The sequence below is a fragment of the Rhinichthys klamathensis genome, unplaced genomic scaffold (assembly GCF_029890125.1).
Source record: "Rhinichthys klamathensis goyatoka isolate OS25496 unplaced genomic scaffold, OSU_Roscu_1.1 h1tg000387l_1, whole genome shotgun sequence".
NCBI classification, from domain to species: domain Eukaryota; kingdom Metazoa; phylum Chordata; class Actinopteri; order Cypriniformes; family Leuciscidae; genus Rhinichthys; species Rhinichthys klamathensis.
This window is the reverse complement of record NW_026606891.1, coordinates 1,559,865-1,573,938: the sequence shown is the minus strand read 5'-3', so window position 1 is coordinate 1,573,938 and position 14,074 is coordinate 1,559,865. Positions and strand designations below refer to the sequence as shown.

General features: G+C 43.0%; 1 protein-coding gene across 1 annotated transcript in view; it reads left to right on the top strand.

Moving 5' to 3' along the window:
• Positions 1-8,776: 8,776 nt before the first annotated feature.
• luzp1 (leucine zipper protein 1) overlaps positions 8,777-14,074 on the top strand; it is a 47,790-nt gene continuing 42,492 nt past the window's right edge. Inside the window, exon 1 of the mRNA XM_056234107.1 lies at positions 8,777-9,065. The gene's annotated coding sequence lies outside the window, so the exon portion shown is untranslated. The remainder of the gene's footprint in view (positions 9,066-14,074) is intronic.

The window sequence follows — 14,074 nt, the reverse complement described above, 5'->3', positions numbered from 1 at the left end:
TGGTGCCCCCCCAAGCACTTGGTGCCCTACGCGCAGTGCGTGATGTGCGTGTGTAGAGCCCCGGCCCTGAGGTTACGACTGTAACCTATGTTCCCTGAGAAATCACGGCAATCAGATTGACCGGCGACAGCTCATAAATCATTAGTGTGCGACCTGGAAGTATAAAAGGGCGCCTTGCAAACATGATAATCACCTTATCGTCTGAAGGGACTGTTAGGCAGGCAGGCCCCGAGGCATGGCGAAAAGACGCAGTGTCTCGTTCCCTGTTCTCAGGGAACATAGGTTACAGTCGTAACTGGAGATGTTCCATTTCGAAAGGGAACTCGCACTGTGTCGAATGACGGTTTGGAGAACGAAATACACATGCCGCCATGCTAAGGGCAGTGACAACTGTCAGAACCAGCAAATTCAAATGAAACGCTAGAACCACTCACCCTCAGGTCATACTGGGCTGTCAGTGACAGCATTCCCTACGGTCATAGCTATAAGCCTCACAGGAAAACCTCAATAAACATAGTTTACCAAAAGGCCTACCTGGGCCTGCTCAAGGGCCTGGAACCACGGTTTCAAATTAGAAGGGGTCCCTTCTAGGGAATGTGGCTAGGTAACCTGAAGGAGTCCCAGTCAATCACTATTCAGGGAAACATACTCACCCGAAATGCCATCAGGAAGGCCTGACCTGGCGTCACTTACATTGGATACTTCAGCCTGGCCAACTTCCTGTCTGTCCGACGACAGAGCCTCTGGACACTTTGCTTTTAGATAAGGCATCCAACCCGAGGGACTGCAAAGCTGACAGTTAACCACTCGGCCCAGATCTCAGAGACGGGGTATCCCGGAGAGCATGACTCATGGCTTTCAACCCTTGCCAGCGAGGAGAGTTTCTATGCTTGATCCACGGATATACCCAGTGTTTGTGTTTCAAAACACTGAGGAAGCCTGAGAAGGCCTAACGGCTGATCTAACTGGGAGGCCTCACGAGAGCCCTAAGATCGTCTGAACAGACTCAGGAGTCCGCGTACTTATAGTGACCCTCAGTGAGGGGAGCACATGGTCTGCCTGGTACGCTAACCAGGCTGTAGGCAGGATAAAAAGAGGTTCCGGGAGGGAACCAGTAGCCAGGGTGCAAGCTCGCCTTCAGAAGCTGCCTGCTAAGGCCAGCTGAACTGATAGCAAGAGGCCACTAGCTGCCCGAACTCAGCATCGCTGGAAAACCACTTACAGGGAGGTCTGGTGAGGCCTACTACCTGACAACTACCACATTTGGAAGCTTCGTCTTCAGGGAGGCCTGGTGAGGCCTACTACCTGGTAACCACCAAATGTGGAAACTCGCCTTCCGGGAGGCCTGGTGAGGCCTACTACCTGATAGCTAGTCAGGGCTAGCTGTCCAGTTGCCTGTCCTTGGGACTTAGCCCTCAGGGAGGCCTGGTGAGGCCTACTACATGATAAACCACCATATGTGGGAATTCGCCTTCAGGGAGGCCTAGTGAGGCCTACTACCTGATAACCACCATATGTGGGAACTCACCTTCAGGGAGGCCTGGTGAGGCCTACTACCTGATAACCACCCTATGTGAAAACTCACCTTCAGGGAGGCCTGAAGAGGCCTACTACCTGATAGCAAGCTAAACAACTGGTTGCTATGAACCCTGAATACGGGTTTCAGAGCCTGACCATCAACACTGCTGTTTGTATACCTGTCACTCACAGACTCACTTAGAGGATTAAAGAGGCCTACTAGGCCTGAAGCAAGTCTGTCAGCCATCTTCACAGTGCTGGGGACTCGCCTATCAGGGATGGCTTGTTGGGCCTACTAGCTGATAGCAAGTCTATTCTGCAACAAACATACACTGTTGGGAACCATACTACACCAACATAACTATTGGGCCCACCCACAGGAGGCCTAATACGGCTAGCAACCTGGTCGCGGCTATAATGTATATCCCACAATGTTGGGACTCACCTCCGAGGAGGCCTATGACGGCCTACTACCCATCGGTGAGTCTACTGCCCGAACTACTAAGGCCAACCACCAGAGCTGACCTCAAGAGCCCTCTTGGGGGCTGCCTGGTCAAGGAGGCCTGCTGAGGCCTACCACCTAACTGTGCAACCTTCGTTGGCAGATAAGCTGTTTATACAGTGGCTACAGCATCCTGGTACCTAATCACATTGCCAAAGGCAGTGTACTCAGCAACAAAACAACACCCTTTAAGCAAGGGGAGTACAACATACGCCACTCTATTGGATTACCCCAATCCTCCATGTCACGGCTACAAATGGTCCAAAATACAACAGCTAGTTTTTTAACAGGGGTTCGTAGACGAGAACACATTACTCCGATTATTGTCTCTTAATTGGTTGCCAGTGTGTTATAGAGTTGAATTTAAAATTTTGTTGCTAGTTTTTAAGGCTTTGACTGGTCTGGCACCATCCTATCTGTCAGATCTTGTAAATGTGAAAAAATCAACAAGATCCTTGCGATCCTCAGACAGCATTATACTGTCACATCCAAGATCAAGATTAAAGTTGCGAGGCGATAGTGTGTTTTCAGTGGCCGGTCCTAGGTTATGGAACAGTCTTCCTTTATCCGTGAGGTCTGCAACGTCTGTCCATGATTTTAAATCTAAGCTACATTGTTATTTTTTAACTCTTGCATTTCACTCATAACTTTCGTCTCTCTCAAACCAAACTTAATGTTTTATTGTCTGTTATTAATGTATTGTGTGGTTTGTTTTATACTTCTTCATTTGTACAGCACAGTGGTCAACTTCTGTTGTGTTTATTTGTGCTTTATAAATAAATGAAATGAAATGAAACATACGCCACTCTGCCTCAATGGAGGCCCCAGAGTCAGGGCCCTACCATCTGTACGCATGGGCGTCAGCCCGCTCGACCCGAGCCATAGTGGTGCAAGGTATAATAATACAATACTGAGAATGGGGTACGCACTACCTACCCTGTATCAACAGGGGAGTACCACCACCTAACCCTGAGATTCAACAGGGTTCGGGCCTACCAGTGGCTCTAGGGGTAATATAACCTTATCTGCGCCCAGCCTAGGGAAGTGGGGCTTGATTGAAAGCCACCCACCTACAACCAATCGCTCGAGCAGGTAGCTCAGCAAGCTGAGTGGAGCCTATTCTGGCGGCCAGGGTCCATATACTAGTTCTGCACGGCGGGGTCGGGTAAACAACAAACCAGTCTCTTTGTGAGGCGAAAGACAGCATAAACCCTGTTCAAAAAAGACCTATTGTGCCGGGGAGGCCTTATTGAAGGCCTAACCCTTGGTCTTTACTACTCATGCCTCTGCACTAGCCTGCATTACTTTTCTCACCCCCAAATGCAGAGAAGGGGCCGGGCCACCATGGGAGGAGGTTGTCATATAGGGATGTTTACAAAGCCTACATTCACATAGTAAAGGGGCAGAAATGCTTTAGAAGAACGCCTCCAATATCCCTAGTATAGCCTAGGCCAGATACTATGGCGCCCCTGGTGAGGGGCAGCCTGTAAGCATAGATCTGCCTGAGGGCTCGGAGGAGCCACAGCCCCAAGACAGAGATGTCTCATATGAGGGCTGCAAAAAATGCTAAGCCTGTATGATAATCCAAACAGAGCTCAGGGGAGCGATGTACTCAGGACCAAACAATGTCAGTCGGCCCCGTGGGCTGGACATAAGATCTATCTGAAGCTCCAGCGTCAGTCTGCACTTCAAAACCACTTTTTTGGGGGGGAGGAGACAAACTACTCTACCCCGAGGTGGCTAATAGCCCAAGGGCTAACACAGATGTGTCTCAGAAATAAAACAAGCGGCAGCATAAAACACTTCCATTCTTTCTGCCACTTAGCGCTCCGCTAACATTCCATTTATGTGAATGAGCAGCGGCCTCAAAAAGCTCTCATGACAGGAAGCCTAAGCTATTAACATAGTTCCTTACAACTAGAATGAGCGGTAGCACACCCCGTGAATACACAAAAAGGAAGCCATCACATACTTTCAAAAGACGCCCATATAATTGGTGCTTTAACAGTGCACCTAACAGAGGAACTTCAGGGCCCTAATATCCAAGTTTACCTTACCTTAATGTACAATAACATGACCCTACATGAGCTCTACACAGGGAACAAAAGGTCTGTAGAGAAATACATTTTAGTGTTAGTTGCTCACAAAAAAAAAAATTTCTTAGAGAAGACCACTCAGCTCACCTGTGGCATGCGGAGTGAAGACTCACCAGATGGTTCTCTATGAACATGGGGTCTACACTTTATATGCCTGAAAGAGGCGCTCTCACTAACCAAGCCGAGGCAGGCCATCAGAACATCGTTCTCATCATGGGCCCAGCCCCAGGCCTCATGTAAGAAACGTCTGGGGAGTCGGGAAGAGAGGGCTGAGATGTAACACACCCTCCGGGGAGATGATCCATCACCGACGCTGCGTCCGTTTGTGCTGGATCACCTCCCTCAGACCCCTCTTCTTGCAGGAGTCACGCCTCTTCTGTGACCTGCTCCTCCATGGAGGGGGCGCACGAGAGGCGACACTGGCTCTCTGGCCCTGTCTACGGTCCTCGGACCGTGAAGGGCCAGGCCCTCCCGCCTGTCTGGGCGTGGATCCGGATCTCAGCGGTATACAAGTCCTGAAAGCAGCTGAGCGCGCCTTCGCCTCCCTGAACTTTCCAACCACCGCCTCCACGGGGGTGCCAAAAAGTTCTGAGGACGAAACATCCCTGCCCCCTGGTCGAGATCCCCCAGCAGGTCGGCCTGGTATGCCTGCAACACCGCCATGGTAAGAAGGGCAGCACAGGCTTAACACCCTGCCGTGTATACTCTGCCATTCAAACGTGCTGTGGTCTTCAGCGGTTTGGATGGCAGGTTTGGAGCTCTCAGTGTCGAAACCCGCCCAGACACGAGATAGTTTGGAAACGTCTCGTCAATAGGCGGCATCGACACGTACCCATGCTCTCCGATCCCCTCAACATCAGCGGCCGGGGAGAAACCGATCGTCATTTTGCCATCTCTGCCCTAACGTGCCGCCACGGCAGCTGCAGCCTGAGCGTGCCAGAGCATTCTAAAAGAAAAACGCTCACAGTTTGCACAGGCGGCTCCCTCGAGAACCGCTTGTGCGTGCTCTTTCTCCAGACAGAAAACGCACAGTTCATGTGTGTCACCCGGCGTCAAATATCTTGGGCACCGGTCAGCACACTTCTGAAAACAATCAGCCTTCCCCGTGCATTTCTTTTTAAAATTTATCTTACCGTAATCCTTCAGCATTTACAAACAGAACAGTCCCTTCAGACAAAAAGATGATTATCATGCAGTGTTGTATAAAGTACTAGAAAGCAATACTTGAGTAAAAGTACAAGTATCGTCCTAGAAAAAGACTTTGGTAGAAGTGAAAGTTACCTTTTAGAATATTACTTAAGTAAAAGTCTTAAAGTATCTGATATATACTGTACTTAAGTATCAAAAGTAATTTTCTGATATTCAATGTACTTAAGTATTTGAAGTAAAAGTAAAAAGTTTTTTTTTTTTTAAAGCAAGTGGTTAGAACTTTGATTGTGAACTTTATTGTGGCCGTTCGAAAGGAGAGAGGGAACGAGTATTGCGTAGCCGGCCGCACTATAGTCACCTGGTGAGTTGTCGCTTCAGTCGTTAAACCCATAGGTTAAACCTGCTATAATGGCGAATTCAGGGGACTATTAGGCTAAGGCCACGCCCCCTTGCCAGGCTCTGACGTGTAATGACGTGGGGCTAGCTCATTGGTCGCACGTCAGAGGCGCCCGCGCCACTGGATATGCAGTTGCCGCAGCACAGCCGATGAGCGAGCTAGACGCTCAATGTGCTAGCTGTGCAGCTGCAAATGCGTTTTACACATAGGCTTCAGTAAATCAAGGAAAAGGAGTTTCCCCCCGGTCCTCCAGTACGTGCTTCCATGGCGGTTTCAGTTGTGCTTCCTCCTCCTTTGGCAACCATTACGCTGAAATAGAGCGTGCAGAGCGAGCGTAATGCAATCTACGAATGGTGAATCGCCAAACCTCCCTTATTGCAGTCGCACACATTTCTTCTGATTTTATTTTGTAGTAACGAGTAACTAAGATTCTTTGTGGAAATATAACGGAGTAAAAGTATACATTTTATCTAGGAAATGTAGTGGAGTAAAAGTGAAAGTTGACATACAGTTAAATAGCTAAGTAAAGTACAGATACGTGAAATTTCTACTTAAGTACAGTAACGAAGTATTTGTACTCCGTTACATTACAACACTGTTATCATGTTCGCAAGGCGCCCTTTTATACTTTCAGGTCGCACGCTAATGATTCATGGGCTGTCGCCGGCCAATCTGATTGCCGTGATTTGATTGTGATTTCAGACACCTGTCACGCCTGAGGCGTTCCCCCAAAGCGTCATTCGACGCAGTGCTTTCGAAAGGGAATGTGCATTATACTTAACGCATATGACGCGAGTATAAATTTGTTCTTCATTCATTGAAATTGAATCGGAATGATCAGGGAACTGAGTGAAATACTTCACACTGCATGCTAAAGACAATAAACGCCAATCTAAATGAAAGACTTTGCCGGGTTAGTGAACATCGTTCAACGTGTTGGTTTTGACGGACATTTTTATGCAACTACGCATTCTGATTCTGATATTCCTGATTTGAATATTGTTCTTTTATGATCTTTTATTTCATAATTTTGGCAATAGATGAACTGTTAAATGAGTGATCTTGAGATGAGTCCATGTGGTCTTCCAATTTGACTCTTAGCTATATGCTGATGTCATGTATTATAAACTTGACAGGGGATTTTTTATAAAATGTATAAATACTAACTTCTCAGTTGTTTAAAGGATTAAGGCAAACATCGAAGTTTGATAAAAAGTTGTTTAATTTTCCAATGATTTGTTACATTTAATTTCCAGATTTTGACTCATGTCCTATATGGCAAAGTAACCCTCTTAATCTAATGTTTGCAACATGCAGTAAGAGACAGTTAACTAAGATATATAATACAGTACAGTGTAAATTTGAACTAGGCACAGTTAAATGATAAAAAATACTGTTATATGGCAAATACATAAATAGGATAATATAATACAGCATAAGATTCCTAAAACAGGCAAGTCAAAAGCATATGGTGAAGATTATCCTTGACTATGGCAGGTGTAACTATTGGTTGGTTACACTTCAGCCACTCTGAGGCCAGTAGGCTGTTTGTAGCATTTTATTTCTGCCATGTGCTTATTTAGGATCACTGCCACTGGAGAAAGAGTAATTTTAACTGCCATCCATCCCCAACAGAGCATGAAGCTTGGACTGTGATAAAGCAAGTCTGGTTCATTGATGGCTCTTATCTTATTTTAATACATTGAAAGCAACAAAACCTATTCATTATAGTTTTCAGTCCCTACACATGGACCTCAATACATGACCGCAGTGTTTGTCTTACCATGGTGGGCAGATTTGACTTTTTCATACACTTTTCATGTAGTAATAATAATAAATGTATGCCTGTTCACTGAGTTTACTGAGTGCTTAAATAGTAAATTGCAGCACAAGAATAAAACTTGGCCCCCGCACTAATAGTTGTTGCTTTCAGAAATAAATGCTTTCCTTTCTTTTTGGAACAAAAACAGGATTGTGTGCATTTGGAGTGGATATAAATGTTTGTCTTGAATTTTCTTTTGAAAAAACAGTCACCCCTTCTCTCCTCTCAACATCAAAAAAGTGGAGCGAGAGAGTTGGTTTTCTAATGAGAAACCACTATGCATTGCTTTGAAATTACTCTAATGAAGAGTAAAAAGAATGCAATCAAAGTTTGGTGAAACATCGTATAGTGGCTAAAAATATAAGGGTGTTTGTGATTTTTGTAGTTGCTTGCGGGTTGAGGCTGTACACCAGCAATCAAATGCTGGGTCAGATCCCACTTTGGAAACTTTTTTCTGCACTATTTCTGACCACTATTAAGAGTTTAAAGGGTTAGGAAATATATGTTTAATTTAGCCCTCTACTGCACTGTTGCCTTTGGGTAACAGATCTATTTATTTGCTTTGCAAGCACAATACACATAAAAAAACTAAAATATTTTTTACACAAAAACAATAATACTCAAGATATGACTTTAAATAAAACAATAAGGGTAAAATATAATATTATTATATTTGTTATACTATTTGTGGGTGGTAATGTTAATATCTGGTAATGTTTTCTGGTATGGTGCAATTATTAATACAATTAAAATGTATTAAATATCATTAAAATTGGAATTAAATACCATTTAAAACATTTAGAAGCACATTAACCATTTGCATTCTACAAGGAATTGCTTAAATGTGTGTGTGTGTTTTTTTTTACTGCAACATTGCTTGCCAGGACACTGCAGTGCTCACCTTTGCAGTGACGTCACACATTCTGTCAATACAGAGAATAATGCTGTTGTCACATTGTTTTTTATTTACGTTTTTGAATTATCCATTGTAATTTTTTTTGTAAACTCACTTTATCTTTAATATATATATATATATATATATATATATATATATATATATATATATATATATATATATATATATATATATATATATATATTAAAGTGAGTTTACAAAACAAATTACAATGGATATATTATATATAATTTAATTTTCTTAAATGTTTCAACATCTGTATTGATAAGTGCTAAAAAATAAAGTCCAGCTTGTGAACTGGGTTTCCGTTATTCCTCAAGCTTCCTCTAGTGCTCTCGACTGATCCACTCTTTCACTTTTCTCTCGGGGAAGGCGGGACCGTATTACCCGGGCAGGGCGTTCTTTCTGCGGTCACAAGCGGCGTAGTCGTTCTAGGGGTGGGTCTTTCTTGGCAAAGGAAAACCCACCTTTTTCATTGTTTGGATATCGAAGGAATGTGATGGTTTGATCTTGTGGCGCAAGGGAGGGGGTGAGTGAAGGAACTAGCGAGGACCCTGCTGAGAGCTGATCTATTCATCCTCAAAAAGTCAAACGCGACTGAGTAGTTTGCCCTTCCAGAGAGCTACCTCCGAAAAATTCTCACTACTCTTCTCCTGGTGCTCAAGGTAAGAGAAATCCGAAGCGGGTTTATTAAGCTAGTTTAGTGGAAGGGGAGCTGAATGGTCGAAGCTTGCCCCCAGACACAACTCCAAACTGCGGCAACTTTGCCACCCTCCTCCCCCTCCTGTTCGCTGCAGCGGAGGAGCTCGATACGCCGGACTGCGGTGATTTTAGTCAAGCTATTTTGTGGCTGATGTAGGAAACAGCCTCGTAGCGATGCGGTTGTAAACTTAACCGGGACTTTCCAAACGAGGGATGTTTAGTAACGTTAGTCGAGCGACAACTGAAACATAATTAAGTATGTTCTGATTTTAGGGGGCTGAAACAGAGATTCCCTCAGTATGATTGTGATGTTCTACGTCAGCAGCATCGCATTATACTAGCGAAATAAAGTTTACATTTACAACATTTACGCTCTATTTGCACTTAGTTTGTCGCGCGCGAGCAATGTCAAATCGATTTGTTCCTCGCCACGTACACCCGACGTATTCTAGAATATTGTTTCCAAACAGGAAAAGTCGCTTTCTCGAAGAACAATACCGCAGAGTTTGAGAACTTGGGTCGGTTGCATGGTTAAATAATTAGATTTTATTCCTACTGTTTCCCTGTGCTTAACCTTGAACGCGTTTCCCCCCTCTTACGTTTGTACAGAATAATGCAAGCAAGTCCGGAGTGGGACTGTGATTATGAAGCTAATGTTTGCTTGTCAGATATACCATGTTAAATTTGAATTTATGTATCGTAGCTTTTTTTTGACGCAGTGTGTGTCTCGACCTGCTCTACTGTCGGCACGTACACGAATAGAAAATGTATTTCAAGCTGTTGCTATTAATGTTGACAGCCGTTATTAGAGATGCGAGGTACGTTCACACACGATGACAGGCACAATTAAACGCTTTTGATGTCATTAAGCAGAAACCTAACCATACATGGCTCATATTTAGGCCTATATTAGAAGTGGAAAGTCCTGTTTTTGCCTTGGCCTAAAAATCTGTGTTTATTTTTTAATCGAGTAGAGGCAAAGACTTTATATATACCTAAAGGGACTTTGGTAGAGGTCAGGAAGATTGAGGCTAGCTCATGTGTTTTGGCAGTCTGTGCATATTGGTGTGTTGACTGTGTACTTCTGAGATTATAGACGCATACATTTTATTCATCTCAGTGATTCGAGCCTTCCCAGACAGCAACATAGTATCGACACTATGTTGCTGTCTGGGTTTGAATACACCAAAAAGATTTGTTCTGTTGAGTGACTCTTTTTGCAGGTTACATCGTTACGCCAGTAGGTGGCGAGAACTGAGTACCTGCATACCTACATAGTACGCAAAAAGTATGCCAGATAAGCAGAATGGCTGAATATGCAGTATTTATGAAACAGTAGCAAAATCATACTTTAATACTTAAATAAGTGGCAATTACTTCACTATCCCATCATGCAATGGGAGTCATCAGATTTGAAATGTAAAAAAAAAACATTAAATTTGATTTGTTCACAAATGAAACATTTCCTAGTTAATTTGATTGTTCACGAAACAAACATTTCCCAGGTTTGTCTCTCTTTTCATACTTATGCACTATTCTATGCCGTTTTGTAGTATACATAGCGTGAGTAGTGTGTATCTGAAATTGCAACATTGCAAGAAAACGTGCACTTTAAATACCCAGATGATGCTCTTATTTAAAGGGGCTATAGGTAGAATCATAGACTGTAAAAAAAAAAAAAGATGGACGACGCACCTTCACTCGCTTCCATTGTAGAACAGTGAAGCCGCCAATGCCCCAATATGGCGCTGATTCGGGACCCGAGTCTGCACAGTAGTGAGCGTGAAGTGGAGCCGCGGTATCAAGGCCCCGGCCACACTCCCGCAGAAACAACTCATTATGTCGGTGTGAAACAAACAGATATGGAAATGAAGAAATTAAATTTAGGCTAAAGCTCCAATTTTCTCCCAAAAAAACCTGATAAAAGTCTGTTGGTGCCTCAGTGACTGCTTTTCTGACATTCACATTTCTCCGTTATTAACGGACAAAACAGCGCTGATGTGGAAACCGGGAAGAAACATTGTGCCTTGAATGAACTATCCAGTGTCCAGTCCACAGATCAGCAACATTCACCATGGATTTACTGTAGTAACACTACTAACTGTAACCATGGAAATTTGGCAAAATTAGTAGGCTATAATGCTTTTAAGTAACATTACGCCTGTTTTATTTTGACATTATGAAAATGCTGCCCTCAAATGTTAATTCAATTCAATTCAAATTTATTTGTATAGCGCTTTTCACAATACATATTGTTTCAAAGCAGCTTTACAGAAAGTGCATTTCAGAAATGTACATAGAAGAATATAGTTAGTTAATCATCATGTATTAATTTAGGGCATAACATATCGCCGGCGTTGAGTCGTCTCTTCACAGGCATATAGTCGTCTCTTCGCAGGCGTCGAGTCGTCTCTTCACAGGCGTCGAGTCGTCTCATTGCAGGCGTTGGGGCATCAGAAGTCTCCGTGAGAGGCTGGATACAAACTGGAGCTGACGAAAGCTATTTACCTCGGGACTAGCGTCCCGAGATAACAGCAGAAAAACAGATGGGAAATAATTAGCGTAGCTGCTGTTCATGATATTAATGCATTCGATCTGATTCAACAATAGAAGGTAAGCATTATGTGAATGCTTGGCTGAAGAGATGCGTCTTTAATCTAGTTTTGAACTGGGAGAGCGAGTCTGCGCAACGAACAGTATCAGGAAGGCTATTCCAGAGTTTAGGAGCTAAATGTGAGAACGCCCTCCCTCCTTTAGTGGATTTAGATATCCTAGGAATGACCAGAAGCCTCGAATTTAGGGATCTTAAAGAACGCGATGGATTGTAGGGCAATCTACAACCAATCTGTTATTAATCTGAACCAAAATAAACCTTTGTTTATAATTACTACAATATTACATTTCATTTTGTCCAAGGAGCTGTTTTGTTTTATATGCTCCTAAGAAAAGTCAAGTATAGCTCCGTCATTGCTCAAACTAATAAAATATCATACTTTATGATGTTAATTTTAATAAAAATATAATTAAAAAAAAATTAAATCAAGGAAATTTATCTGTCATTTCTTTCTTTTTGCTGTATCGAAAACGTACCGAACCGTACTGAACCGTGACACAAGTGTATCGTATCGAACCGAACCGTGAATTTTGTGAACCGTTACACCCCTAATATTGGGACACAACTAATAACTCTTGCAGTGAAGGGGAATGTCTTCATTCAATAGATCTAACCAATGATGTTAGTTCAACTAGTGTACTATGCACTATAGTTCATCTTTAAAGGTAAGAAAGCAGTCGAGAGAGACTAAAGTGAATAAAAAAAAGTCAGTTTGTGAAAAAGCGTTTAATTAAAAGACTGATTTGTTTATGAACAAAACACTGCAAACACATATACACACGAGTATGCATTTGTCAGGTAAGCTGCAGATGGGAAGAGAAGAGAAGGGCGGGGGGGGGGGTGACAGAAAAATGAAACACTAAGCACAGAGAGAACTGCAACCCCCTTACAAGCTCCATTACATTAGGCAGGTGGGGCCCATAAAGCTGATAGAAGGAAGATGAGTACAGAGAGGACCTGCCATGACCTGTCCCAGACTCAAATGCAGAGCACTGACGGATTTCCAGTAAGGTCTGAGAAGCAGCGCCTGTCATAGTGACTCCAGAACACTTGTCTATTTGTGTTTAGTATGAACATAAACTAGCTCATTCAACTAAATACCGCTACAGTTACTGGCACTTAACTTTTACAAGACTTCTTTTAGCTTTAGACTTAGACTATCTTGAATACCCTGTAATTTTATGGAGTCAAGATCAAATATTTGCACTTTCCTGTGAGTTGCTTTGAGTTTGAGATGTGTTCAGTGACTTACTAGAGAAGAAAGGGAGACCGTGGCGTATAGGTGTTGGTTTCTGAATGGAAGTCAAAGTGATTGGCAAGGCGAGATTCTGTATTGTCTGGAGTTAAAGCTTTTAAAAATGCAGTTGAAAGTAGTTTAATGTTGTTTGAATTTAAGATTGTGCTGTACCTAGTTTCACTTATGTACAGTTTCTTGAGCAGTGGTCCTCAGGGCTGTTTTTTTTAATTATATTTAATATCCATTGCTTCTAAATATAGTTTTCTAGAAACAGATGCATTTTCTCTTTGATGAAAATAAAGTAGAACTGCATTTATTTTAAATAGAATATTTTTGTAATGTAAACGTCTTAAAGGCACAATATGTAAGTTTTGCTGCTAGAGGTCGCTTATTCAAAACAAAAACAAAGGCGTAGCTTGATGACACCGTGAATGAGTGTGAAATCATTGGAGTTGTTGTCTTCACCTCAACAGCTGATGGAAAGCAATTTAATGGGATTGGGCAGAAATTATGTTCATGGATGAGCGAATGTATTAAAGTTTTATTAATGTTACTGTGGTATGAAGCAGGGCGGGGCAGAGAGCCAGGGACATTTTACGTTGCTGTTTTTATTGTGCTTAAAGGTGCCATATGTAAAAATTGAGGTAAAAATATCCAACAAATGAGCTACACGTATCAAAAGAATGAGAAGAAATAAATGCAATGATGTCATTAAAAAAATGACAAGTTATAGTGCTGCCGAGATATAAACCTGAATTAGCATGCTAAATTACTAGCCCCGGCCCGGCCGGTGTCATAATACCAGTTTCGGCCATGGGAGGTGGTATGCGGGCAACATACATAACCACCAGCCAAACTCCAATACACGAAAAACTCGCACGGCTTGTGGGCGTACTTGAACCTGTCAATAGCGTCTATATGAGACCGGCCTTTATAATTTAGTGTTGAGATGTTTTCATGAGTCTCTAATCTCTAAAAATCTCCAAATGAACTGCGGTCTTACGATCGTGTCAATTGATTTGATTAATATGCGCGAGGGAGAGCAGGAGGACAGCGCTCGTGTTGTTTGAAGACGTGAGTGTGCGCGCGCGCGGCCGGGGCGCTCTCTCTCTCTCTGCTCG